This window comes from Ctenopharyngodon idella, chromosome 11 (genome assembly GCF_019924925.1).
Source record: "Ctenopharyngodon idella isolate HZGC_01 chromosome 11, HZGC01, whole genome shotgun sequence".
In the NCBI taxonomy this organism is placed as follows: Eukaryota; Metazoa; Chordata; class Actinopteri; order Cypriniformes; family Xenocyprididae; genus Ctenopharyngodon; species Ctenopharyngodon idella.
Genome location: NC_067230.1, coordinates 9,846,234 through 9,873,935, shown reverse-complemented (window position 1 = coordinate 9,873,935; position 27,702 = coordinate 9,846,234). Strand labels below are relative to the sequence as shown.

The following is a 27,702-nucleotide window of genomic DNA, read 5'->3' as shown; positions in this document are numbered from 1 at the left end:
TGTAGGGTTAGGGCTAATACTTACACAAGTGACAGATTTTAACTGTAAATTTACACAGTAACAAGCATCACAGTATTAAGTGTTGCACTTTACATCTAAATTTATTATTCAGGTCAGTATAACGGACAGCCTTTTTAATAAATAAATAAAAAATACACACCCTGATTTGACTGCTTTTGTTTCATAGCCACTAGATGGCGCTTTGTATGTAAAAACTAGAAAACTAAACTAAACTAAGTGCACAAAAAATCCCCCAAACCTAAACAATCTCTGTTGTACTTACAAATCATCATCATACCTTATATTGCAGCTGAAAGTGGTCCAAATCCAAATTTCTGCTCATATTATTATTCATATTTTTATTATTATTAACTTTGTGAGGTTATTTTACTACTTAAAACCCTTTATCTAGTTTGCAGCTCTGTATACTCTTAACCAAATGCATGAGGTACATCCCAGAATGAATTTTGAATGTACAACTAAAATTGAATGTACTGTATATACAGTATATTATAATATATATTGACTGCCTTTTATAGTTACCATCCAAAAACACACATTGAATGATAAATGTGATGAATGTGTGTATAAACAAATATACACATAAAATAAGTTTATATTTAATTTAAAATAAATAAGTTGATGGTCGAACTGTGCTTAGTGCACTTCATCAATTGTTAAAGAAACATGGTTCTCCTTTCATGGAATGACCTCTAAGACAAAGAGAGTTTGAGAGACAGAGCTGGCTATAATTTTCTTAGCACTTCCTCTCTCGTTACATAACCCCACCCTCCTTCCTCTGTCTGATCCCATCTGTAAAATTCGACTCTCCTCCTCCCACGAGGGTGGACTTGGTATGATCCACTTGCCCCAGACCTGAGGTCTCACTCTAAGCAGAGAGACACGGCCACTGGCGCTGCTGCAGAGGAAGTGCATGACTGAATCTACGGCCTAAAGTCTTAGAGACAGAGAGGAAGAGAGAGGGAGATGAGCTGTGTCAGAGTCCAGTCTTGCTCTGGGACGGTAGACTGACTGAAGCTGCCGGTAAAGCACTGAGTTTTCACAGCTGTGCATCTCCGTCACTCTGGAGTCATGAGCTCAAAGGGGACGAACCTCCACAACAAACGTCTTCCGTGTGAGTATTTTACCTTTTGTTGAATTGTTTTGCTCATAAAGATATGACTCTTCTTACACTCTGCCTGACAACAAGTATGACAGATGACCAGTCATTAATCAACAAAATAATCATTGTGTAATTGAAGAATATGTATGGCTAGTTGTCACAGTTTAGGTTTATTCTTCTTGATCATTAATTTCTAAAAAGATGCAAACCTTAAAGTCTTGAATACAAAAAAAAAAAAAAAATACAAAAAAAAAAAAATTAAAAAAAATCTTTGTTTCCCAAGTTTAACTTTTCTGACTGCATTCCCCACTGTTATTAAGCATGCTCACCTGTTATAAAATAATCATGAAACACAAAGCAATTCATGAAAAAGAATAAATGTAATATATATATATATATATATATATATATATTGCAAAATATGAACCACTGCATTTAAATATAAAATTACAAAATATAAAACAAATGTGACAACTTGCCCCAACCTGACATTTATAAAAAATACCATTGTCCTGAAAACACTATTTAACTTTGAACTATTTTACTACACTATTTAACTTTTGACTAAAAGCATATAACTTCTTGTGACAACCAACCCAGTCTCATCTACTTACTGTATGTGAATATGTGATAAAACATATTACCTATTATTCTCCTTGGAGTATCACCAATGACAACATTAAAAATGCTTCCCTTATTTGGACACTTCCTTGGCTGAAAGAACCAGGCATGGAGTCGAGTCACTGTTGTATTTATAACCTGAGCGTAAAAGGTTTTGCTTAGTTTCTCAAATGTATTTGTCTGTTATTTAGAATTTCTATTTCTAAAAAGCTTCTGTCATTGTTTTGACCAAACATTTAAAGAGCCATATTGACTTGATGAACCTGCTGAAGCTTACTTGATTCTAGATTTGTTTGGTGTAACCTGACTGAAATCCCTCTAAATGGGATTGTTTTTCTGCCATTTTTAGCAGATGGACTGTATACAATCCAAGTTCCCACACTCACTGGTCCCACACACATGCATGCTTAGAGGTTGAGATTGGAAATTAGATTGGCCACAGGAGAATTTGTCACACTATCTTTCAATTTTGCTCACATTATCTATGTCTGTCAAAAAGATTTGCACTCCAGATGTTTAGGATGGTGTCATTCAGGTCCAGAGAAATTACTCTTATCTACAGGAATGGCACTTGTACAAGTACTCTGTTAATTGTTTTCATTTGTGTGACTATAATTATGGTAATATTTCTGATTTGTCAAAGCAAGGCAACATGGTAAAATGAAATGACAGTTTGCCATAAAATTATATTTATAATTACATTTATAGAAAAACAGACTAAATGTATATGGTATGTCTTACTGGAAATCACACTTCTCATTTTAGCGACCATTAATTCCAAAAAGGTAGAAGTGCCTACTTGATTCTGTTACCTACTAATGCATTCAAAATCAAAATTGATTAATTCCGGGCTAAAATATACTTGGGTTTTATCCTTATAACTGTGTATGTGTGTGTGTGTGTTTGTGACATATCAGGACACAAATTTGTATAATGACATGGGTATGACTTAGGTATTACAAGGAGAGGGTGACTTATGAGGACATTACCCCATGTCCCCATGTTTCAAAAGGCTTATAAATCATACAGAATGAGGTTTTTTTTTTTTTTTTTTTTGAGAAAGTAAAAATGTGCACAGTTTTCTGTGATGGGTAGGTTTAGGGGTGGGGTAGTGTAGGGGGATAAAAAATACGGTTTGTACAGTATAAAAACCATTACGCCTATGGAATGTCCCCAAAATTCACAAAAACAAATCTGTGTGTGTTCAAGCATTGTGGCTGCTTCTGGGTTCATAGTTGCACTAATGGAGAGACTTTTAACAAATGACATTCAACTATGATAAAGACTGGAGTGAATCAAACTGACTCTACATTACTATCAAAAAGTCTTTGCCCCCTGTCTTTTTGAATTTATGCATAACTATACAGTATATGATCAGATGATAGTCTGTTGTGGATTCTATTCTGTTTTTTTTTTTTTTTTGTTTGTTTTTCAATTTAGATAGATAGTTCTTTCATACATAACTTGTAAGATGTAAATTGTTGTGTTTTTTGTTCATGAAGGGTAACTTTTATTAATTTGTATGTTTTGGTTGAAGATCTGACGCCATTCAGTGTAAAAAATAAAATAAAAATAAAAAAATACAGAAAATCAGACCATAACAAACTTTTTCACAGCACTCACTACATGTATCACTCACAAGAACCTACTGAACCTACTATCTTCTCACTTTCGGAGCTTGATTATAGTGTGGGCAAATGAATGTTAAAAAGATAAAAATACATTCCATTTCTTTTGGTCGACAGCACTTGCTATCTAGTTCTCTACTCCCTGCTTCATACTTTCCTTATGACTCATTATCGTGTCATTCATCTTCTAGAAATTCCATGTTCTCTGTGGTACTTTCCTGTGAATCTCGATGTCTCTGAAAATAGAATAGGTTGCTTTATTAAAGATGTGGCATTAAATGTCTAGCAGGTTACTGTAGCTTGTTAACAGTGACTTCTTTGTCAGATAGCTGGAGTTATTATGGGTGTTTCTGGGTTTCCTAATTTCCAAAACATACATTCCGGACACACAAAGGCATATATATACTCCCACTATTAACAATTCATTTTGTTCAGGAAACCACAGATGTGTATCCTACATAGGGCAAGGGGATTTCTCGGCTATGCAGTAACTATGCTTCTGTTATTTCTATAAAAGGGTTTATCAGACATTCAGAAATATGCTCTGGTAATACTCAGACACTTAAAGGTGCAGTAAGCAATTTCTAAAAAACACAGTTGATATTTGAAATCAACCCAAACAAATACACCCCACCTGCCTATGTACACAAGCCACACCTGCATATAATTATTGAATATTTCATATTTACCATAGTGAAAAGCTATAGTAATAATTAATATATAAAACATGAGGGATTTTTTTGTTGTTGTTCTTGTTTCTGAATTTTGACCCATGTTAATTACTGCTTCAAAGATGTTAGAAACATTCTTTTCCTTTGAAACTAGGAGCTGCCACCATGTTTAAAAAAAAAGTAATTTCATTACAACAGAAAAAACGAATACTTGCCTAACTAAGTAAAAAGAGTCCGCGACAAGTCCAAGTCCGCGAAAAATTGTACTCTAGTCCGGACTTTAGTCCGAGTTCGAGTATCCCAACTCTAGCTATAACATTATAACAACAGCTTGGTTCTGTGTAACAGCAAAACCAGTGTTACTCACGTATTAAGCAAAAACTATGCAACCTAGGCGTACATTTTCAGGTCTCTCCAGCTCTGGAAAGTTTTTTTTTAATATTAACGAGGGTTCTAAACCTCTTGTCTGATCATAAACCTTCTTTTTCCAGTGATATTCCTCTGATCTTTTCTCTTTTGTAGTGTCTCTCAGCAATCTCTCTTTCAGTCATTTTTCAAATCTCCCTCTTTCTCACTCTCTCTCCTCCCCCATCCTAAGTATACACGCCCCCTACTGCTGATTAGCTACAAATGTGTTGTGGTGCTTGGTCCGATCCACTTTCAACAGAATTTCTCAGAAATCACTTACTGCACCTTTAATTGTGATTATAACAAACAGCTAAAGTTAACTGATAGTGCCAAAGTAAATATTAATTTAAATAGTGATTATATCACATGCATGTCTTTTTGTCAAGAAGGATTTAATGTTTTAAAGTGAGACAAACCAACTAATAGGGTGGATGATGTTAAAAAAAGATGATTAAAAAATAAAAGATAAAATTATTACAAAATAAAACAATATTCCAAAGACAATATATTTTGTCAAGTCAAGTCAAGTCAAGTCACCTTTATTTATATAGCGCTTTTTACAAAGTATTTATTCCAGTTCCATCCAACTGAGGATCGTATTCATCACGGCGGTATGGACGGTTGTTGAGGAACTGTGTCGTGGCTGTCGTGTCGATGAGGCCCTCACAGTGGATGATCTAGTTGACTCAATCTCTGCTGATACTTCAGGGCTGCGTTGTGGTCGTGTCAAGGCGCAGGTCCTTGGTCTCACCTGGATACGGCCCAGATCCGGTTGACTACGGTGAACCTCGGGATAACCAGAAAGACTAATATTAGCATAGATGCCATTCTTCTTCTGATGTAACGAGTACATCAGGTGTTATAGGAAGTGTTCCCGGTTCCGGCTGACCTAATTTATGCAGCCTAATAATCCTTTAACAGATTTGAAAATATAAATTGGTAATGTGTTATGTGTATGCCAGGTTAAAGAAATGCGTTTTTAGTCTAGATTTAAACTGACAGAGTGTGTCTGCTTCCCGAACAATGCTAGGAAGATTGTTCCAGAGTTTAGGTGCCAAATAGGAGAAGGATCTACCGCCTGCAGTTGATTTTGATATTCTAGGTATTATCAGCTGGCCTGAATTCTGAGATCGCAATAGACGTGAAGGACTATAATGAATTAGGAGCTCGCTCAGGTACTGGGGAGCTAAACCATTTAGTGCTTTGTAAGTAATTAGCAAGATTTTAAAATCTATACGATGTTTAACAGGAAGCCAATGCAGTGTTGACAGAACTGGGCTAATATGGTCATACTTCCTAGTTCTAGTAAGAACTCTAGCTGCTGCATTTTGTACGAGCTGTAGTTTATTTATCAGGCGAGCAGAACAACCACCCAGTAGAGCGTTACAGTAATCTAGCCTTGAGGTCATGAACACATGAACTAACTGTTCTGCATTTGTCATTGAGAGCATATGTCGTAGTTTAGATATATTTTTAAGATGGAAGAATGCGGTTTTACAGATGCTAGTAACATGGCCTTCAAATGAAAGATTGGTATCAAAGAGCACACCCAGGTTCCTAACTGACGACGAAGACTTTCCAAAGCAGCCATCAAGTGTTAGATAGTATTCTAGGTTATTACGTGAAGAAGTTGAAAAAATCTCTGTTTTTTCTGAATTTAGAAGTAGGAAATTAATGGTCATCCAATTTTTTATATCATCTATGCATTCCGTTAATTTTGTGAATTGGTAAGTTTCGTCAGGGCGCGAAGAAATATAGAGCTAAGTATCATCAGCGTAACAGTGAAAACTAACGCCATGCTTCCTAATGATATCTCCCAAGGGTAGCATGTACAGAGTGAACAGCAACGGTCCTAGTACTGAGCCTTGCGGTACTCCATATTGAACTTCGATATGACATCTCTTCGTTTACTACTACAAACTGATAACGGTCAGATAAGTATGATTTGAACCATGACAATGCAATTCCACTAATGCCAACATAATTTTCGAGTCTATTTAAAAGAATATTGTGATCTATAGTGGTAAATGCAGCACTAAGATCCAGTAACACTAACAGAGAGATACAACCACGATCTGATGATAAGAGCAAATCATTATTAACTCTAATGAGAGCAGTCTCAGTATTATGGTATGGTCTAAATCCTGACTGGAAATCCTCACAGATACTATTTCTTTCTAAAAAGGAACATAGTTGTGATGATACTACCTTTTCTAGTATTTTTGACAGAAAAGTGAGATTTGAGATCGGCCTGTAATTGACTAATTCTCTAGGATCAAGTTGTGGTTTTTTAATAAGAGGTTTAATAAAAGCCAGCTTAAAAGTTTTTGGTACGTGTCCTAGTGATAAAGATGAATTGACGATATTAAGAAAATCATCAAGATGTTGTCAACAACATTTTGATGAGCCTAGAGAAAATAAAAAATTATGTGGATTATATAACTGATATAACCCTCCACCACCACATCCAAACAAAATAAATAATAATAAAAAACCAATACAAAACAAAACAAACAAAACAAAAACACATTTTAAATAACAATAATAAAAAAAAAAAAAATACATGCTGTTTTCTTCTGACGTACTTCTTACATGATATAACAAAACTGACACAGTAATGATATGACTAAAAAATGACCTCACCTCATATGTACTTACTTATGTCAGAGATGGTTTTTCAAAACTAAATTTGCAACTGATATAAAATAGTGTAGAGAGGACCAAAAATGGTAGTGTGAAGAGGGAGAAGCCAGGTCAGGAAAATCTTGCAAACCAGACTCAAAGTATCGTCTCACAGCTCAGTGTGTCAATACGTCTGTGCTAATCACTAGTCCATGGCTCCAACAGAAGCATGTTGTTTCTCTAAGTTTAGTGTGTAGCCTGTTATCAATTGGGAAACATCTTTGGGTACATCATCCTTCACATAATGAGAACATACTGCAAAGTGACGACTGCTATTTAAACCGAACACAGTGTGGCATGATTCTGTCTGCAGTTTGATGGATGACAGTTTGAAAAAGCAGCAGGTCAGAGATCAGTAAAGAAGGGAAACACTAATGAACAGCAGCAGTTCCAAATGACCTGACAAATCATGACATTGTTATGGCATGACATCTTTTATAACAGACCTGTGACATCACATTCTGCTTATGGGACTGAGTGTTACATAATGACCCAAAGAGTAAACAGATATGATAACAGACTGCTGTATGCCTGTTTGTCTTGTAAGATACATAGGTATAATAGATTGCTTTGCATTTCATCAGTATTAATACTTTAATGAATAAATGTATTCAGTATCAGTGTTGGGAAAAGTTACTTTGCACTTACAATATTGCGTTACTCCCTTAAAAAGTAACTAATTGCAGTACTGCTGGGTTTGTTTGTTTGTTTTTTAATAACAACAAAAAAGTTCTGTTTTTGGCAAATATTAAGGCCCTTTCACACCAAATGAATAAGCTTCAGGCTGAAGGAAATGCATATTTACGCCTGTACAGTAGAGGGCGCACCTCAAACAAACCTTTGAGCTGTGCTGCCATTCTGGATTAAAGAAGAATAGGATACAGTAGAAGGGATACAGGATACAGTCAACACTCTTATTTCTAAATCTAATCCAAGTAATTTTTGCTTACTAGTATGGTTGAATTAGATCATTGAAGGTCAGCAGCAAAGGAATTGTTTAATAAAGTGAGATTAAATACATAAAGTATATTTGTGTTATTTAATATAGTTAATTATTACAGGTTTGTGTAAAATTCATTGTAAAATGCATTTCACTGTTTTTATTCATTTTGAGGAAATACTGAATGTATTCGTGCAAGTGAGATGAGTAAATGCATGCTCACATTTAGTCTAGAACTACAATAACCATCATGCATACACAGCTTACACAATACCTCTGCACTTTATTTCTCTCAGTATGGGGACAGGAGAGCTGTCAGTCAATAAATGTGAAAAAGTAACTTGCGTTACTTATTTGAAACAGTAATTCAGATATTTTGTTGTAAATTGAAAAAGTAATGCGTTACTTTACTAGTTACTTGAAAAAAAAATCTGATTACATAACTCAAATTACTTGTAATGCGTTATCCCAAAACTGTTCATTAGCCTATTACATCCTGGATATGTATTTAAGTACCCCATGAGATCAAAACTAGAGTTTTGTGGCATCTTGGTAGCATGGTAGCATATTCCTTAGATGACAAAGCAGAAAGCTGCACCATAGCGAGTCTTCGTTTTTGTTTTGCATAGCAATGTTCTGTTATGTCAAGGACTATTTTCTAGCAGAATGATGCCACCTAATGCATTTACGTAATTAAATACTGTTTTAATGAAAATGTGTTTCCTTTATATATTTAATATGTAGTAGCATCCATTTTACAAAATCTAGAAGGCAGTCAAGTTTGTGCTAAATATTGCCATTGAATATACACTGTAAAGAATGATATGATCAATAAGTCACAACAACGTTTTTACATTACTTGAACACATCAAAATAAGTTAAGCAATTTTTAACTTTTTTGAAGATTCAGCTCATTTTTTAAAGTTGGTTTAAAATATTAAGTTGAAATAACTTATATAGCCAAGTTGATTGTACTTAAAAATTTAAAGCAGAAACTGAAGGTATAGTTCACCAAAAAAAGAAAATCTCATGTTAATTTTCTCACCACCAGGCCATCCAAGATGAACTGTGGTCCTCTGTGATTCATATAATGGAAGTCAATGGGTACCAATGGGTCACTGGGTCACAGTGAGATTAAAAAAAAAAACATATGCAGACAAAACAAAATGAATACCTGCGGCTCCTGATGATACATTGAGGTCTTAAGAAGTGAAAAAATTCGGTCTATTCAAGAAACTGAGCATTATTTATAACATTACTGTAATCCATAGCCTCTGCAAATGGTCCTGAGTGCATTCACGGCAGTCTGGAGCACAAGCTTCCTGTCGCATAATAATGTTTAAGCTCAAACGCTGGGAATCTGTGAAAGTCAATCTTCCGAACTGCAAGCGAATGTAATCGTAATTTTTTATATAGATTGCGGCATCCAGGATAAGTACCACTTTGATGAACAATACAACATACACGTCTTCCCTCTCTGTTGTAAACAAACACAGTGTCTGCTCACATGTAAGTTTGCTCCCACATATACGTCATTATGCGACAGAAACCTTGCGCTGCAGAATGCTGTGAACGCACTTAGGACCGTTTGCCGAGGCTGTGCATTACAGGTAATATTGTTGTAAATAATGTTCAGTTTCTTTCATAGGCCGATCGTTTCGCTTCTTAAGACTTCAATGTATCATCAGGAGCTGTGGGTATTAATTTTGTTTTGTCTGCATATGTTTTTTTTAATCTCAAAGTGACAGCACCCATTGACTTTCATTATATGAAACACAGAGGACCATGGTTTCAGCTAAAAATCCTCTTTACTGTTCTACAAAAGAAGAAAAATGTCACCTACATCTTGGATGGCCTGAGAGTGAGTAAATTAACAGCAAATTTTCAATTTTGGGTGAACTATCTCTTTAAAGCTGCTGTCCGTAACTTTTTTTGGTTAAAAATTATCCCAAATAAATTTTTGAGCAAATACATAACCAGCCAGTGTTCAAAACTATCTCCTTACCTTAGCCCGATTCACAATGGTAAACTTGTAATAATGTTTTCTAATTCAGGTGGTACAGGTAGGATTCCGCGGGAAATTCGAGCATGCCACCGTTCATCAATACACGTAGTCACGCAATGCTGATGTTGTTAACATTAACAATTTGAGAACAAAGTATAACAATAATAATAATTTGCACGGTTTGATGCAATATGAGCTAAGCGATCATTAGATTTAATCACCACTGGTTGCGCGATTTATTGTAATGCTTTTTTTCCCAATTGGTCAGAACAAAAGTGGCAGATTTGTTACTTAGTTGTTCAGATGACATCCTCCGCCGAAAATTCTTATTTTAATTCTTATACCCACGTAAAGATGATAATTCCACAAATAACTGCAATTGCAGGTTTCGAACAGAGATGGTGACAAAGAGGCAAAACTTACGGACTGCAGCTTTAAGTTTGTTTTTACAGTGTAGTGTCAAGCATGCAGTTTGAGCTTCCTTTGACCATATTTGATGTTCTCTATGTGCATTGATCAATGTTTACATGTGAAGAAGCAATCAAGCCTCTTCAGATGACTTGGATTAAACCGTTCAATTCAAATGGATTTCTTTTAAGATCTCTATGAACTTTTTGAAGCGTCAAAATTTTGATGGAATTATTTTTCAATGGAAAAACAGAAATCTCTCATTTCTGTATTGAAGATGAACAAAAATCTTATGGGTTTGGAATGTCATGAGGGTGAGTAAATGATGACAGAATTTTAATCTTTGGGTGAACTAATCCTTTAAGAGATTAGACAGCTGAATACCACATCCTGAACCCAATGTCTTCATTACTTTGGTTTGTGGGTCTGAAAATCCCTATTTCTGGTTTAAGGTTAACTTAATTGTCAAAATTGGGTAAAATCTGTTTTAGAGAAGCATTCTCTTGTCATTCTGCAATGAGAGAAATGAGCACCTGCTTTTTAGTTATATTTTTAAGGTATGGTTTCTTAGTTAGTAAATCAGGGCTTTTACTCTCAGTCCCTGAGGTTTAACACATGAACTTTTAACTCATTCATCTGGAAAATTCATTTCCCATGTCCTGTTTTTTTAAACTGTCCTTAGAGGGATGTGGTGGACTGGTTTTAGGTTGTTTTTTGGGCTGTAATGCTTCTGAAAGTCACCTCCTAGAAGAAAAATGTGTTTTGGTTAAGATGACTAGAAGAGGTTGATGTGTAGTTAAGAAATGTTTCTGCTGTGGTAAGAAATGACACAAACCTAGACTATTTATACAAACTGAATACATTCCTGTAAATGAGTCCAAGATCAAATCAAGAGCTGCATGAAGTGTTTATTTGTGTCTGAAAAGGTTAAGACTGTTGGCATGACTCTGAGAGTGCCTGTATGGATGCTGTGCCATGTCCGGAACCCTGCTGGATTATAATACCCAGAATGCCTTGGTATGAGAACCGCTGTGACAAAGAAAGCTGGGGTAGGGTGGGGTGGAAACAGAGCTTTGCCTTGTATAGAGGGAATGACAAATCAGTCCTTACAGACAATCCGCCTTTCTTCTGCTTTGATCTAACAAGTCTTGCTCACCCTCCCGGCCTGCTGCTGTGTGAATGGACAACACAGTGTGAAAAAGGGGGATGGAAGCGAGAAAGAGATGAGTCCAAGAGAGGAAAAGAAAAATAGAGTGATCTCATCCTCATGTGGTTGTTTACTTGCCTTATGAATGATCTTATTGGATGATTTGAAGCAGGGTTAGAAAGTCTCATGCTGAAGTCATTCACTTTAAATTAATCACTGATTCAGTCCGATTGGGAAACACTGGCTGATCAATTGTGGAACATACTACTCCACAGCACACTCTATCCACTACTGCACTGTTTCTTTAAGCTTCAACAACTGACAATCAAAATTAGCTATGTGGTTGTTAAGGTGGTTTTTGGGTTGTTGAATTGTGACAGTGGTTAGTATAAAGTTGCTAGGTTGTCGCCTGGGTGTTCTGAGTTATTGGTTTTAGAAGCGTTCCTACAAGGTTGCTTCTCTGTACTTTGTGGTTGCCAAGGCATTTCTATGTAGTTGCTAAGGTTACTGAGTGTTTTTTAGCTTTTGACCAGGTGGTTTATAGGTCAAGGGAAGCCAGCCCTTGAAGAGTTAAACTATAAGACAAAAGACCCACCAACTCAATCTCATGAGAACTGAGAATTGAAGTATTTTATGAGTTACCAATTTTGTATAGATTTGTTCAATCTGACTCTATGAAAACATACAATTTGTAGGTAAAATATCATGATGGAGGTCCACGCCTAACCACACCCCTAAAAGTAACCCTGGCATGAGCAGATTGTATAAAAACTTGAATTCGTACAAACATACAAATGCTATGAATTCCCTTGTGGAAAAAGAGGTGTGCTTAATTGTATTAAATATACATTCGCAGTGTAACTACTTCAAATCTAAAGCACATGACTTGTGCACTTGATTATAATTTTAACTGTAATGTGTTATTTGATATTACATTTAAAATTTTTAAGTAAATATTTTAAAATTTTAAAATTGCAAATTCATCATTACAAATGAGTAATCACAAATATACACTATATTGCCAAAAGTATTGGGACACCCCTTTATATCTAGAAGAATGGTCAAAAATTCACATAAACACACTCCTAAACCTTGTGGAAAGTCTTCCCAGAAGAGTTGAGGCTGGTATAGCTGCAAAGGGTGGGCCAACTCCATATTAAACTCTACGGATTAAGAATGGGATGTCATTTAAGTTCATTCGCACGTAAAGGCAGGCGTCCCAAAACTTTTGGCAATATAGTGTATTTAAATACATGACGTATTTCAATAGAAATTATATTCAAGTATAATTTAGTTTAACATAAATGCTTGTCAGTACATTTAACAGTACACTGACCATATTACAAAGGCAACAGAAGTAATTATGAAAAGATGTAGTCTACTTAAATTCTACTTAAAGGGATAGTTCACCCAAAAATGAAAATTGTGTCATCATTTACTCAAGTAGTTCCAAACCTGTATGAATTTCTTTGTTCTGCTGAACACAAAGGAAGATATTTGGAAGAATGTCAGTAACAAAACAGATCTTGCCCCCCAATGAATACCATAGTATTTATTTTTCCTACGATGGTAGTTAATGGGGGGCAAGATCTGTATGGTTACTGACATTCTGATGACAGAATTTTCATTTTTGGGTGAACTATCCCTTTAAGTGGGTCAAAAAAGCATTCATGTTTAAATAATTGCATTTAATATAAATTTAAACTATAATACATTTTCACTTAATTGACAAAGACATGCCCCTCTTAGTTACTTTTGCTTTGTCTGACAAGCCATGGCGCTCTCACACCACACATCATGTTCTCACAAAGCGAAAGAGGACACTGACAACGACAGACAAGAGAGAGCAGGTTACAAAGTTTCAGCTTTTTTTTTTTTTTTTTTAAAGAAATTCAAACAATAAATACCATTATGTGGCTCTTTAATATGTCATGACAGATCGCTGTAGCATCTCAATTCAAGCGGCACGTGAACCGATTATCTCTTCCTACTAGTGATAAACATAAATTAACATTAGAAGGTTGTTGTTTTAACCGCAGAAAAACATCAGTACACACCATTTTTTAAGTTCAGGTCCATCTATGTTAATTTATTAATTCTCCTGGTTTGTTTGTCGGACAATAATAATAACCATTATTAATATCTGAGCTCCAATAATAATTGAGCACCAAATTTGAATGATTTCTGAAGGATCATGTGACACTGAAGACTGGAGTAATGATGCTGAAATTTCAACTTTGCCATCAGAGGAATTTTACAATTATGTAATTATATTTCTACTCCAATTTGTTTTTTTTGAAATAGGCTACATTATTTAAATGGTGGCTGTTATAAAAACTTGACGGATTTATTCAAACATGCATTAAATATTGAAGAACATTATAAATTATAACGAATGTGTAATATGGTGCATATTTAGCAAAATGCTATTCTCTAGAGTTCATTTTTTATAGCTGACTAATGAGTTTATGGTCACTGAATATGGTTTTCATGTTTACAAGCTGTTTTATTGATGTCTTTCGCGTTTGAAACACTGATTGAGCTATTCCATGAGACAGGATACAGATTTCGGTAAGTTGTACTGTATCTTTGAACATACCTTTGGGTATTCATTAATGTTTGTTTCGCGCTGTAACTGGTATTAAAGCGGAGGAGATGATCAGTTCACGCGCACTTCGCGTTGCCGCCTCTCTTGATCTGAGGCTACAGCCATCTGTCACGCCACATGAAACAGCGCCAAAACGGTTATTTTTTGAATTTCGTAATAAAATAGACAGAATTTGAAATCTGAGACTTTGTTTCATATCAAAAGCACATAGCAAAGCACAAAGCTTATTGCCATTTATTAGATGGGAAGAGTGCTACAATGTTCTATTCATTCATCAACTGAAAACAGACTAGACTAATCGATTCTTGGGATTTAAGAATCGATATCGGTTCGAGTAGCATCTCCTCAACGGCTGCATAATTTGGGGTATCAATCATGTCTGTAGCACAACGTGTGCCTTAGTATACACCACAAATAAAATAAAGAGAATACAAAATGAACAGAATGTAGCTATTGCTGCCTACAAGTTGATATGTGACCCAGAGGTCAAGAACACTCATGCGCTCTGCCAGATCTGCCAGCTGACCTGAATAAACACCATGCCCACTGCACTGGCATTTTGCTAAGTGCAAGAGTGGCCAGGAAAATTTGTTTTCTAAGGACAATAGTCAAATCACATTTTCCCTGACTTGCTCCTTTCTCGATCATGTCAGAGAAAATGCGATTTGACTGGAAGGGAATACCAAAGAATAAAACAAACACTGCACCCCTGAGCAAAGTACTTAACCCTGTGTTATTTCAGAAGCACCAAGTCATCATTTTATTTTCACACACGCAAATATGCACATGGCAGATGTCAAGGACTGTGTCACACCACTCTGGTTATGCAATATCCATTCATGGCATGTCTATCGAGTTATAAGTGCCTTAACCTTTCTTAACCTTTTATACCGGCGTAAGTTTTAAATATTAAACTTGGACAAGGTCATGGAAAAATGGAAGAGGAGATCCCTGCAGTGTTCAAAGTGGCAAGTTTATGTGTTGAATGGTTTGACATTTGGATACCAGAATGCCACTGTTGGTGAATACTTTATTTTAGTCCCACTGTGATGAGTTCCTGCTACAAGCTTAGTTTGTCCCAGCAAGTTTAAAGGAATGTTCTGGGTTTAATTTACATTCAAGTGGACGTTTTCTAAATACAAGTCATTGATCTTATTGTGAACAATTCATCTATACATGTTTTATTTTTAAAGATTAAATCTCAAAATATTTAATCAAAATAAGTCATAAGTTGATCTTCACTGGTGACGTATGATGGACTTCCCCAATTATTTAGTCCACCAAAACCCCAGACCTTCTCATACAATTGACCGCAAGTCCACACCCACATTTTAAAGAACCAAGTCCCCACTTTACTTTTTTTTTTTTTTTTTTTTGATAACCCGTTTCTCTCAAATGTACATGAGTGAAACAATATGAGTCACAAAATGAAAGAAAATCTGTCGCTACTTTCATTTCATCGTAACTTTAATCTCTTTTGGCAGCCTCTGCGATGCTGTTGATTATCCAAAAAAAATAAAAAATAAAAAATAAATAAATAAATAAAATAAAATAAAATAAATAAATGTCCCTAGCCACCACTGTTAAAAGGATGATTTAGACAACTTTTCTGCTCAAATAACTATTTTTGTATAGGATAAAAACCAATATAAGCTCTGGAAGTAAGAGGAACAGTATCAGGGTACAACACAATCATATGGAGAATGTCTGGGGAATTTGAAGAACGTTATCCAACTGCTAGATCGCATGAAGGTTTTTTTTGTGACAATATTAGATCTTGTGATATTTGTAACAGTTTGAACTGATTTACAGAAATGAATAAAATTCACAAACTTTTAATACTAGTTTAAACTAGAGATTGCAACATCTCTGTTAATGTTCTTATACTTGCAATCACAAAACTGATTTAACAAAAGTACATTAAAAAGGAGCTTTAAAATCATTGCAATATTCATAATGTTGCTCAATTTTATATTGCACGATAAACCATCACAAATATATTTTAAATATTCAATTTATTGCCCAGGCCTAAGATAAACCCGTATACACACACTTTGTGCTGAGCCACACAGTACTGTCAGATGGAAACACAAATGGGACATCCGGCTCCCCCTTTGCCCATTCTGTTTGCAGTGGTCAGCTAGTGCAGATCTGATTAGTTACTCAGAGTGACAGCGCTGCAGCCCCTGGATGCCTCCCATCGTCCTCACTGCCACCACCAGGCGAGAGAGAATGACCCTGTCTAAATCTTACACAGCTGCCTACTCTGGCGGTTTGCCTGTCAAATGTGATGACTCATGGATTCTTTAACAGAAACAAAAAGAAAATGCAGTCATCGCTGTCTTACCCAGGTTCTCCATGATGCAAAAGTATTTTGCTACTCTAAGAGAACAATTGAGATATTAAAGTTTTTATTTGTGATCTTTCATTTTGGGAGATTCTAAAAGGGGTTGTTCATTCAAAAATGTAATTTCTGTCATCATTTACTCACCTAATGTCCCCCATTGACTTTAATGGTTTAAAAAAAAACAAAAAAAAACATTGAGACATTTTTTTAATATGTTTGGTATTCCACAATAGAAATAAATGCATACAGATTTGGAACTATATGAGACATCTGCTCAAACACTGGTGGTGGATGATAGGTCTCTGCACACTGTCTATAATGTAAACACGTGTTGGCAGTTGGTTTCGGAAAGTTACTGCACAGCAAAACCCCCAGTGTTAAATTAACACTGCCAGGGTTTATATAATCCAGATGGATTATATAAAAACTGACAGTGTTAATTTAACACTGGGAGTTTTTCTGTTTGGGAACTCAGTTGTACATCTTCAGTGATCTTTGCATTATGTGTTTTGCCCCACACAAAAAAACTACAGTGCTTTGATCATAAAACTAAGCATTTAAATATGAACATATTATTGGGATATATGTAAATAGATGTAATGTGTATGTTCTGTTTAGTCCCTGTTAAGCCTGCCTGAGTTTGTAGTTACATTATGTTTTTGATCTGCCTGCATTGACACCATTCTATGTGAATTGAACTGAGCTGGATGATGACATCACTGTTTTCTCCTGAGCTGCTGTATAGATAAATGAACTAAATTAATAACTAATGACCAGAAAAGCATAAAGGCACATCCGGAATGACTGGCGTTAGCTTCAAACAGCCGAAGCAAGTCGATCACAGGGATGCAGGAAGTATGGCAGGGCAGCATCTCGTTCTCTTCTCAAGGAACGAAGTTTACAGTCATAACCTGAGATGTTCACTTTCAAAGGAACTTGCGCTGTGTCATGGTATTGATGCTTTGGGATAATACCCAAACTGCCATGCTTACAAGTGCCTGTCTGTCTTAATACTGCAAGCACAATTAAGACCTAAACACCTGTGAACCCAGGGACAGAGCCCATTCCACGTTGTAAAACCTCACAAATGTGAGCAGAGAGGACCAGCCCACCGCATCACATATATCTTGCAGGACACCCCCAACAGTAAGGCCACTGAGGCTGCCATACTCCTGGTAGAAAGAGCTCTGACAGCCAGAGGTGACGGCTGGCCAGAGACCTCGACTATCCACTTGCTTAATGTCTGTTTGGATGCAGGAAGTCCTTTCTTAGGTGATCCAAAGCAGACACACAGCTGATCAGTTTTTCTCCACAGGGCAGCTCTGAGGACATAAGCATCCAGCGCTCTCACTGGACACACAAGGTTTGGCTTTTCCTGGTCCTGATCTCTGAAAGGAGGAGGGCAAAGGGCTTGCAAGATTATAGGCTGCGGCCTCAGGGACATAGCCCGGTTTTGGGTATAAGAATGCCTTAACCATCCCTGGTGCACACTCAAGGCATGTGGAACACCGACAGGGCCTGTAGGCCTCCCACTCTTTTAAGAGACATCATGGCTAGAAGGAAAACTGTTTTTTAAGGTCAGAAACTTTTCTGGAACAATCTCAATAGGCTCGAAGGGAGCCATATAAACCTTCTAGCACAATGGCCAGGTCCCAGGCTGAAACTCTAGTGCGACCTCAAATCACCACTGGGTTTCTCCCCAAAGATACACCACCTAAAGGGACATGGTAGGCAGCTATGGCCATGTACACCTTCAGTGTGGAAGGGGATAGCTCTGCGATAAAATGATCCTGCAGGAACTCCAGCACTGGACCATCCGGTCAGTTAACTAGATCCCACTGTCACATTCCACATTAGTAAAAACTCTCCACTTCAACGCATACAGTGTCCTTGTGGAGGTAGCTCTGGAGTAAAGTGTGGTCTCAACAACCTCAGTTTGTTGAGAGTCTAGGAGTTGTGCCCCCTCAGAGGCCAAACCCACAGCTTCCATAACTCTGGGTGGGGGTGAAGGATTGTGCCCCCTGCCTGAGACAGAAGGTCCCACCTGATAGGAATCTCCAGGGGAAAGCTGTTGAGGAGGGACACAAGGTCTGAGAACCACACTAGGGCCAGCCAGAACAGTGCTACTAGTAGTAGACTGACCCCGTCCTGGCGGACTCTCTCCAGAACTCCCTGGGAGCAGAGCGATCGGAGAAAAAAGCATACAGATGTAGCCTCGGCCATGTCTGTGCATGGCATCCAGCCCTAATGAGGCTGGATGTGTGAGGGAGAACCAAAGTGGACAGTGTGTTGTATCTTGAGATGCAAACAGGTCCACTTCTGAGAGCAGAGCATCCAAAAAGAAGGCTTTGTTTTTCTCCTTAATATCAGACAGATTAAGCCAGAGATGTCTCTCCATGGCCACCAGGGCTGCCATAGACAGGCCGATTTTTCTGGCATCTCCTTATACTGGGTACACACAAAAAGATTTTTAAAATCTTATAAGATTTTCAAAATGTGAGAGACCACAAACATGAGGACAAAAAATCCTAGATTTAACCGTTTTGCTCCTATAGTGTGTGGTGTGCTGTGACAAAGACAGCACATCACACACAAACAGATTTTCCACCAGAGTCCCGAGTGTGAACACGAGAAATCTCGCAAAATCTCTTGAGACATCCATTGCAGAAGCTATTTCTGACCAACTCTTCTCCTTGTCAATTCAATTGTGGTATGTTTTACAGGACATGTTGTATAAACACTTGTGCTGTTGCCACAAATCGACAAGCTGATGCTCCATCTCCATCCAAATCAATTTTACTTTGTGCTGCACCATGACTGTGTTTGTTATGCTTCTGTCTTCTGTCAGTTCGCTTTCTGATTGGATATTGTTTCGTTTCACGTGATAATCTCCAGAGTGTGTGCATGTTTGTCCTCGGGGTTCCCCACACACATCAGGATTTCTGATTTTTTATATTAACAGTTCGCGATTGGGGCGGCTCCGACGTTCTTCTGAGCAGATTCAGTCACTCTTAACACAACGCACACCACAGGAAAATCTGATAAGATAATCTGTAGAACTATCAAGATAATCGGGACATTACCTAGGATTGTCGGAAGGGGAGAAATCAGCCCGATTATCTTGTGGTGTGAACCCAGCATTAGTGGCCTGGAGAGTCAAATCCATGGCCCGATGCAGCTCCTGAATGCATCAGGCCCCATCCCCTCACCTTCATCGAGGTCTCTCAACATGTCGGCCTGGTACGCCTTCAGAATGGACACTGTGTGCAGACATGCATCGGCCTGAACTGCAGGGACGATGCCATGCTAGGGGACAGATAGCTTGCAAGCATCTGTTCCACCTTGAGCATTGCCCTATACTCGTGCTCTTTCAACCCCCTCATATCTGAATAGACATGAACCTGAGGGCTAAAGAGATGGGATGAGTATGGCTTATTCCACAACCTCAAAACTTCTTTGTGGAGGTCGGGAAAAAATGGAAGGCCCTGGGGTGGAAGTAATGATTTTGGGGATAGAAAATCTCGGCTGGTCAATAGATGTTTAACTTTGACACGGCACAAGCTATCACATCCACCAGCTCCTCATATGCAGGGGTTAGATGTGGTGAGTCTTCAATATCCTATGCCTCGATGCTCAGTACATTCACCTCCTCAGAGCTATACAGCTGAAGTACCAGCTCTCTCCTCGGGTGGAAGAAGCTGCAGCGTCTCTAACGAGATCCATTTGCAAACCACACAATCTCAACACGATCGCAGAGGGGCTGGAACCGCAAGGAACGTGAGCCTGAACATCCTCTTTGAAGAGTAACAGGTGGGAGCGCAGCGAGCGAAGCGGTAGTCTTTCACAATGCTCACAATCAGCCCCCTCGAAAGTTCATTGAGTGTGCTCCACTCCCAAACAAACAACTTACAAATTTAAATTTAAATGTCTGTTTGTTCACCATATTAATGTCTTTGCTCTGCACTATTTCGGGACAGTTTTGACACAGAATGCTTGCTGAAGCACAGAAGCTAATGCCGGTCATTCCACATATGCTTTCCTGGTCGTGACATTCCGTTTGGCCATTTGACTGATTTCACACGTGCTTCAGATGCAATCAAGCATAAGCGTTCCCAAATCATCAATACTATGATGTAGTGGGAATTCTCTCGAAAGGGAACTGTTCTATTTCCAAAAAGTAATTTTTTTTTTCTGACTATTGTTCCATATGTCAGACTTTACAGGGTTAAATACAGTTTTACACACATAGAAATGAAAAGTACTTATGAAATATGCTTACAATAATGTAGGAATGATGTATGCTATACTCACATGGGATGAAGAGTCCAGGCATATCAGTGGTCTAAAAAAAAAAAAAACTGGCCGTTTGATTTGATTTTATAATGGCAGTACCACCACATGGGCCTGCCATGTTAAGATCACATGACTAGCCTAAAACTACTCACTTTATTTTGAAGTGATGAAAATTGATTGATGACCAATCAAAAATGTCTGCGTATTACATTTATATATAGAGACTATATATATATATATAAAAATTTATAGTTTCTCTATAAACTGTTTTATAGGGAACTTTAGTGGGGCCCCCTTGTCACAGAGCCTGGGACAATGTTCACAGTTAACCCCCTTTTGACGACAGCCTTGTTCTACAGCACATCTGAAAGCAGCTGAATGGGATCAGCTCTCCTAGCACACACCAGATAATCTTCACATTATTCCTATTTTAGACCAGGTTTAAAAGGCAGATCCAATTATTTCAGGCTCAGCCTGTGCCTTCTAATTATGGTTGATTTGCGGGACACTGTCTCTGAGGCTGGATGTATTAATGACCTGTGAAAGGATAAGAATGCAATTCTCTAACACTTTAGATCTGTGGTGCAAGCTTTATGGCTGTTATTTCAGATGAGCTGATGCTTTCCCCGTGTCACTTTTCAAGGACAGTGAAACACAAATGTCAGGCTGAACATGTCATACTGGCAACCCATAATTAGCTCAATTGTTGCTGGTGTCTAATGTACAAAGATTCTAATGTAATGAAAAAATGCATAATGAATGGACTCTACCGACATCCTACCTCTATTAAGTGATAAAACTGCATCTGAAGAAAGCTGAAATTAAGTTTTCCACATTGCTTTAATTGCTTAGCTTCTGGGGTCAGGGTGGCAGATGACTCATATTGTCTATTTGAGATTGTTGTACATGTGCTAACACACATTGAGAGGTCTCCATATATAGACCAATGACTAACATCTCTGCTTCCAGGTCAAAGATCAGTTTTCTTGGCCAGCCAATATTACTTCCATAAATTACTGTCAAAAACACATTCATACACCTTTACATGTTTTTAATTTATGGTAAACATGTTTTTACTATCATTATCAAAACAAGACATTGACTTCCATGGTACCAGAATATGTGTTTACATGGCACTGCAAGATATATATATATATATATATATATATATATATATATATATATATAATACCATGATATTTCAAATAAAACTTGTTTTGGAGTAAATAAAGACATTATTTAATACTCTGGGGAATACTCTTCTTAGCAAATTTTGTCTCTATAAAACAGACAAGCAAACAAACATGTTTACATGCTGTCCTATTTTTAATTATATACTTAAGAGCCTTATACACACAGCACCTATATACATTCATTCCAGCTTGTCAAATAAGGCTTAAGTAAAGAAGGTTTATCAGCCCTCTGACTCATCAGTCATACTGAACAAACTGATGCAAGATGTAACACATTCTCGTATATTCCACAAATGTTTATTTTGTCTTAGCAAAGCATGTTTGCTTTCTAGCCTTTTTATTTTCATATTCTCTTTTCATTTTGCCACTCTTATTTACTATAGTATTGGCTGAAGTAAACAAGGCTCAAGACATTTTGTTAATTTAGAGAACCAACAAAAACTGTGAAACACAGGTCCAAATTGCATTAGAAAATACATGAGGTGATGGACATGCAAATCATGTTTTATACAGGATACATGTCTCTAAATTTGTTAGGCTCTGAACAATCAAAAACAAATGAGATAATAATGTAATGAGGCACAAACTGAAAATCAGATTCACTGAGTATAGAAATCTCAAGTAACTTATGCCCCCTGTTGGCGTAAAAATGTAGGTTTTTTTTTTGTTTTGTTTTTTGAAGGGGGTTCTAGAGTGTAGCTTGTTTGCTCAAAATATTGTACAACTAACTGTAGTATAAAAGTTTGCAAACGTGGTTTAAGCAAATATACTGTTAATGGGTGTTGATATAAAATGTGACTGAAGTTACTGTCTATGTTGTTGCTGATAGCGGAGACAGAACATACACAAAGAGTCCCAGACACAGAGTCTGCCCAGCAAATGAGGCTGAGAGAGAGACAACGATTCTTTGAGGAGGTGTTTCAACATGATGTGGACGTCTACCTCTCCTCTGCACACCTGCAGATAGATTATAAGAGACGTGAGTTTCAACACACATATGGGTGACTCTTTTCATTTTTTAAATCTACTTATAAAAATATGTGACAGCTTGAAGATCAACAGAGTAATCAATTTAAAAATTCTTAAACAAAGATCTGAAAGTAGATTTAGGAGTCATATAGACAAAATGTTTTTTTTTTATAAGTTCAAAGTTAATCAACTGAAAGCTAACTTGTGTTAGCTTCAAAAAGTAAGAAATGTCATTATCATCTCTCTCTCTCTCTCTCTCTCTCTCTCTCTCCCTCCCTCTCTCTCTCTCTCACACACACACACACACACACACACACACACTATTAATAGATCAATATCACACATTAAAGTAAAATCCACTTGAAAGTTGAAAGAATGTGATGCTACAGATGAAACATACTTTGAACAAGATTATAAGTAGCCAAATATGCCATATTCACATCATGTTCTTTTCATCTCAAATGTTGTGTCTGACCATCCTATTGCAGCTCCCTTAGGAAGCATCTCATCAATGGAGGTGAACGTCGATATGCTAGAACAGATGGACCTGATGGACATCTCTGATCAGGAGACCTTGGATGTCTTCTTCAGCGCCAGCGGAGAGGAAGGAGGACTGACATCTCCTCTTCCAGGTATAAATTCCACACCAGCCTAAACGGCTGTTCACACTGATGTGGGTTGACAAGTTTCTGTGTTGCTGTTACTGCTTGACTGCAATATCCAACATTATCAGGTGGCAGATGACATGGGCTCCATTGTATGCAATCCCATTTGGTATTTGCATAAAGTAGAACTCTGCTTCACTGCATTGCCTCAGTCTCTGTTGCTCATGACACCTGAAATTTACAACTTCTGGTAGCTTTGCTGCTGCAAATTGCTGGCAGTGTAAAAATGTGCATTGTCACCAGGTTACCAAGTTCCCTGTAGTATACAAAGTAGTCATTTTTATATCTTACTGAAAGTTAAATAGTGCTTGAAGTGATTGTTACTGCCAAAAAGATCATATTTTTTCCCCAAATATAATAGTATATGGAGTGGCAATGTGGAATAACATCTGAATTCGTCAACCTGTTCCCATGAGAAAACGTGACAATTTTAGGAGGTGGTGATTTCAGTTTAATTTGTATGATGTGATTTGCATGGGAAACATACAATTGTTTAAAAAAAAAGTAAGCATGAAGGTCCACCTTTAAACCATCAATTGACCATAAGCAGACTGTATGAAAACATACAAATGAAATCGTACAATTTCATATGAATTAGCCACCGATTCCTCAAATCAAAATGTAAAATAGTTACAAACTGCCATGAGAGTGTGTTGAATTTGTGCCCAGTGTGTGACACAACAAATATAGCAGCTTTGGATACTAGCATTCCATCAACAAAGCAACTTCATTTTCAGTGAGAGCTGACGATTTCAGAAGCATACCATTCCCAGAGTCCTTTGTTCCCCAGACGTACACTATATTGCCAAAAGTATTGGGACACCCCTCCAAATCATTGAATTCAGGTGTTCCAATCACTTCCATGGCCACAGGTGTAAAAAAAAAAACAAGCACCTAGGCGTGCAGACTGCTTCTACAAACATTTGTGAAAGAATGGGTCGCTCTCAGGTGCTCAGTGAATTCAAGCATGGTACCGTGATAGGTTGCCAAGTCCATTCATGAAATTTTCTCACTACTAAATATTCCAATATTGCCTGACTACATTGTGCCAAGTGTAAAGTTTGGTGGAGGGGGATTATGGTGTGGGGTTGTTTTTCAGGGGTTGGGCTTGGCCCCTTAGTTCCAGTGAAAGGAACTCTTAATGCTTCAGCATACCAAGACATTTTGGACAATTTCATGCTCCCAACTTTGTGGGAACAATTTGGGGATGGCCCCTTCCTGTTCCAACATGACTGTGCACCAGTGCACAAAGCAAGGTCCATAAAGACATGGATGAGCGAGTCCTGACCTTAACCCGATAGAACACCTTTGGGATGAATTAGAGCGGAGACTGCGAGCCAGGCCTTCTCGCCAACATCACTGCCTGACCTCACAAATGCGCTTCTAGAAGAATGGTCAAAAATGCTCATAAACACACTTCTAAACCTTGTGGAAAGCCTTCCCAGAAGAGTTGAGGCTGTTATAGCTGCAAAGGGTGGGCCAACTCCATATTAAACCCTACAGATTAAGAGTGGGATGTCATTAAAGTTCATGTGCACGTAAAGGCAGACGTCCCAAAACTTTTGGCAATATAGTGTATATGCACATAATGAACATAATATGTTCCTATAGGTCCTATGTTGTCCAACCATCTGTTTAGTTTCCTCAAGTCTAGGCCTATTATATTGAAAGCCATATAGCAATGCTGTGAAACAGAAAACTGTATATTTCATTAATTGATATAATTTTATAGGACATAGGACCCTTTTCATTTGTTCCTTGTGTCAGTCATATACATCTGGGACACAGGACCTTGGGAACATAGGACCCTTTTCATGTGTTCATTATGTGCCATATAAACCCTGGGAACATAGGAATGACCCTGAGGATTTCTGGTAAAATGACAGAGACCAAGGATGACAAGCGATCAACTATATGCAAATAAACAGTGATGCAATGCAGTGAGCACTGAAGTATAGACAAATGATTTGCCTCATACAGCTGCATACTGCAGTTGAATTGAAACACCTACAAGCAGCAGGTGTGTTATTTTAACTGGTTTGAGAAAAGGGGTGGGAGGTGACTACACCAGCAATTTAAACAATGTCAGTGTGAACACGGCTTAAGGCTTTCACAGAGACAGGTGTGATTTCACAGGACACCTATTTCTGCAATGTCTGCCAGGTGGTAGGAACATTTTCTATGCGTTGTTAAATAAAAATGGCTTACAGCACTTTTAACTGCTTTGCACTGAATTGCAAAACCCTTTTATTGTTAAACAATTTACTAGGAAGTGTCATAAGAATTAGTCACTCATTGTATGTTAAAGCCATGTGGCTCAGATCTGAGCATGACCACTGACAAAAATCTTGTAAAAAAAAAAAAAAAAAAAAAATTCCATAATGAACAAATAATCCATTTCTTCTCCAGCGCTTGGTCACACTGAAATAGAAGAGGATGGATTGCGGAGAAGTGACGTGTCCTTGAGAATTTCTGACACTTGTGAGATCAAAACACGTATGTTGTCCACTTCTTCCAACTCCACCTGTGACAGTCAGGCCTCCAATGAGGACGGATCAAACACTCCTGTCGTCCAATCAGATGATGAAGACGTGCAAGAAGATAGCCTGTTGCAAACAGGAGTGCGCACAGCCAACAATGCCGCAAAAGAGCCCCTGCCCTCTGCCCTCTCATTATAACCTGCCTTCCTATTTATTACTGACAGTTTGGAAAGTGTTTCAGGGTTGGGTTGAGTGGTTTTAGCCATAAATCAATCTACCAAAGACCTTCATGAAAGCTTGCGAAGTTCAACGCATTCAAGGCCCCTATTACGCCACACTGGGAGTGTCATGCTTCGACAGACCTGCATTTTTGTATTATCACTTGCATTTCATCAACATTTTACTATATCTTTCGCTGTTTTTGGGAAAAAAAATATCTGCAGGTATAGTGACACCACATACACACCACCAGTATTTTGCAATTTTCTTCACGAAGATTGAAGCTGATCTGTAGAGAGACCAAAGGCATCATTTTTTTTAAATTAAAACTGCTGAGGTGAGTTTCACAAAAATATTTCACCTCAAATATCAAAAGAAAACAAAATATTAAAAAATAAACTTCTCGTTTACACCATTAAAAAGCCAGTTCACATTTTCATTTTTGGTTTCATAATTTCATAATGAATAATTTAATCATATTCATTTTTGGTAGAACTACAGTATCCGTATAAGTATATATTTTTTGGCATCTTGGCATTATTTTAAATTCATGCATTTAGTTGACACTCTTTTCCAGAGTGTCTGTTGCATTGAATATATGCATTTTATCAGTTTATCCATTTCCTGGGAATTGAACCATGATCTTGACATTGTTAGCACCATGGTCATGCTCTACTTTTTCCCCTTTTCTTTTCTTTGTAATTTTTGTGAATCTTAATGTGTGATTCTCATTAAATTATTACTGCATTTTTTGTTATTACAATAAACATGTTTTTTAAATTTAAATCAACAAAAAAGGCAATACAACAAATACTAGCATGGTGTACAAATACAGTATTAATACAGTATAATAAATTCTTAATGAGAATTTAAGAAGAAATGTGCTTACTTGTTATGAAAATAATGTCACAATGCAAAAAAACCTTAATGGGCATTCATTTTATTTGAATGGTTTGCCTTTATTTACAAGAGAGTAAACAATAAAGTAGGGGTGAGAGGATGGGGAATGGACCCATAATTGAACCTGGGTACTATGAGCTCACTGTCATGTCATGACCTGTAAGCGTTTTCACTGAAAGAAGATGCAACTGCACTGATAGACTTCATTTTCTTTAAGCAAAATATAATTTTTTACCTCTGTTGGTTGTGTATTTTTTTTTTTTTTTAAATTGTCAGAATTGTAGCTTTCTTCTTCTTCTTCTTTTGATCATGTGCTGAGGATATGTCTTCCTCTCTGATGTCAACAACACCTTATGCTTTGCTATCAAAATAAAGCCAAATGCCAGTAAAAAGTA

At 37.3% G+C, this 27,702-nt stretch overlaps 1 long non-coding RNA gene across 1 annotated transcript; it reads left to right on the top strand.

Annotated features, from left to right (window-relative positions):
- The first annotated feature begins 857 nt into the window (after positions 1-857).
- On the top strand, positions 858-27,702 carry LOC127522477 (uncharacterized). The gene is made up of 4 exons (XR_007932607.1): positions 858-1,135; positions 22,904-23,053; positions 23,532-23,675; positions 26,118-27,702. It is a non-coding gene; the product is annotated as an uncharacterized LOC127522477 (long non-coding RNA).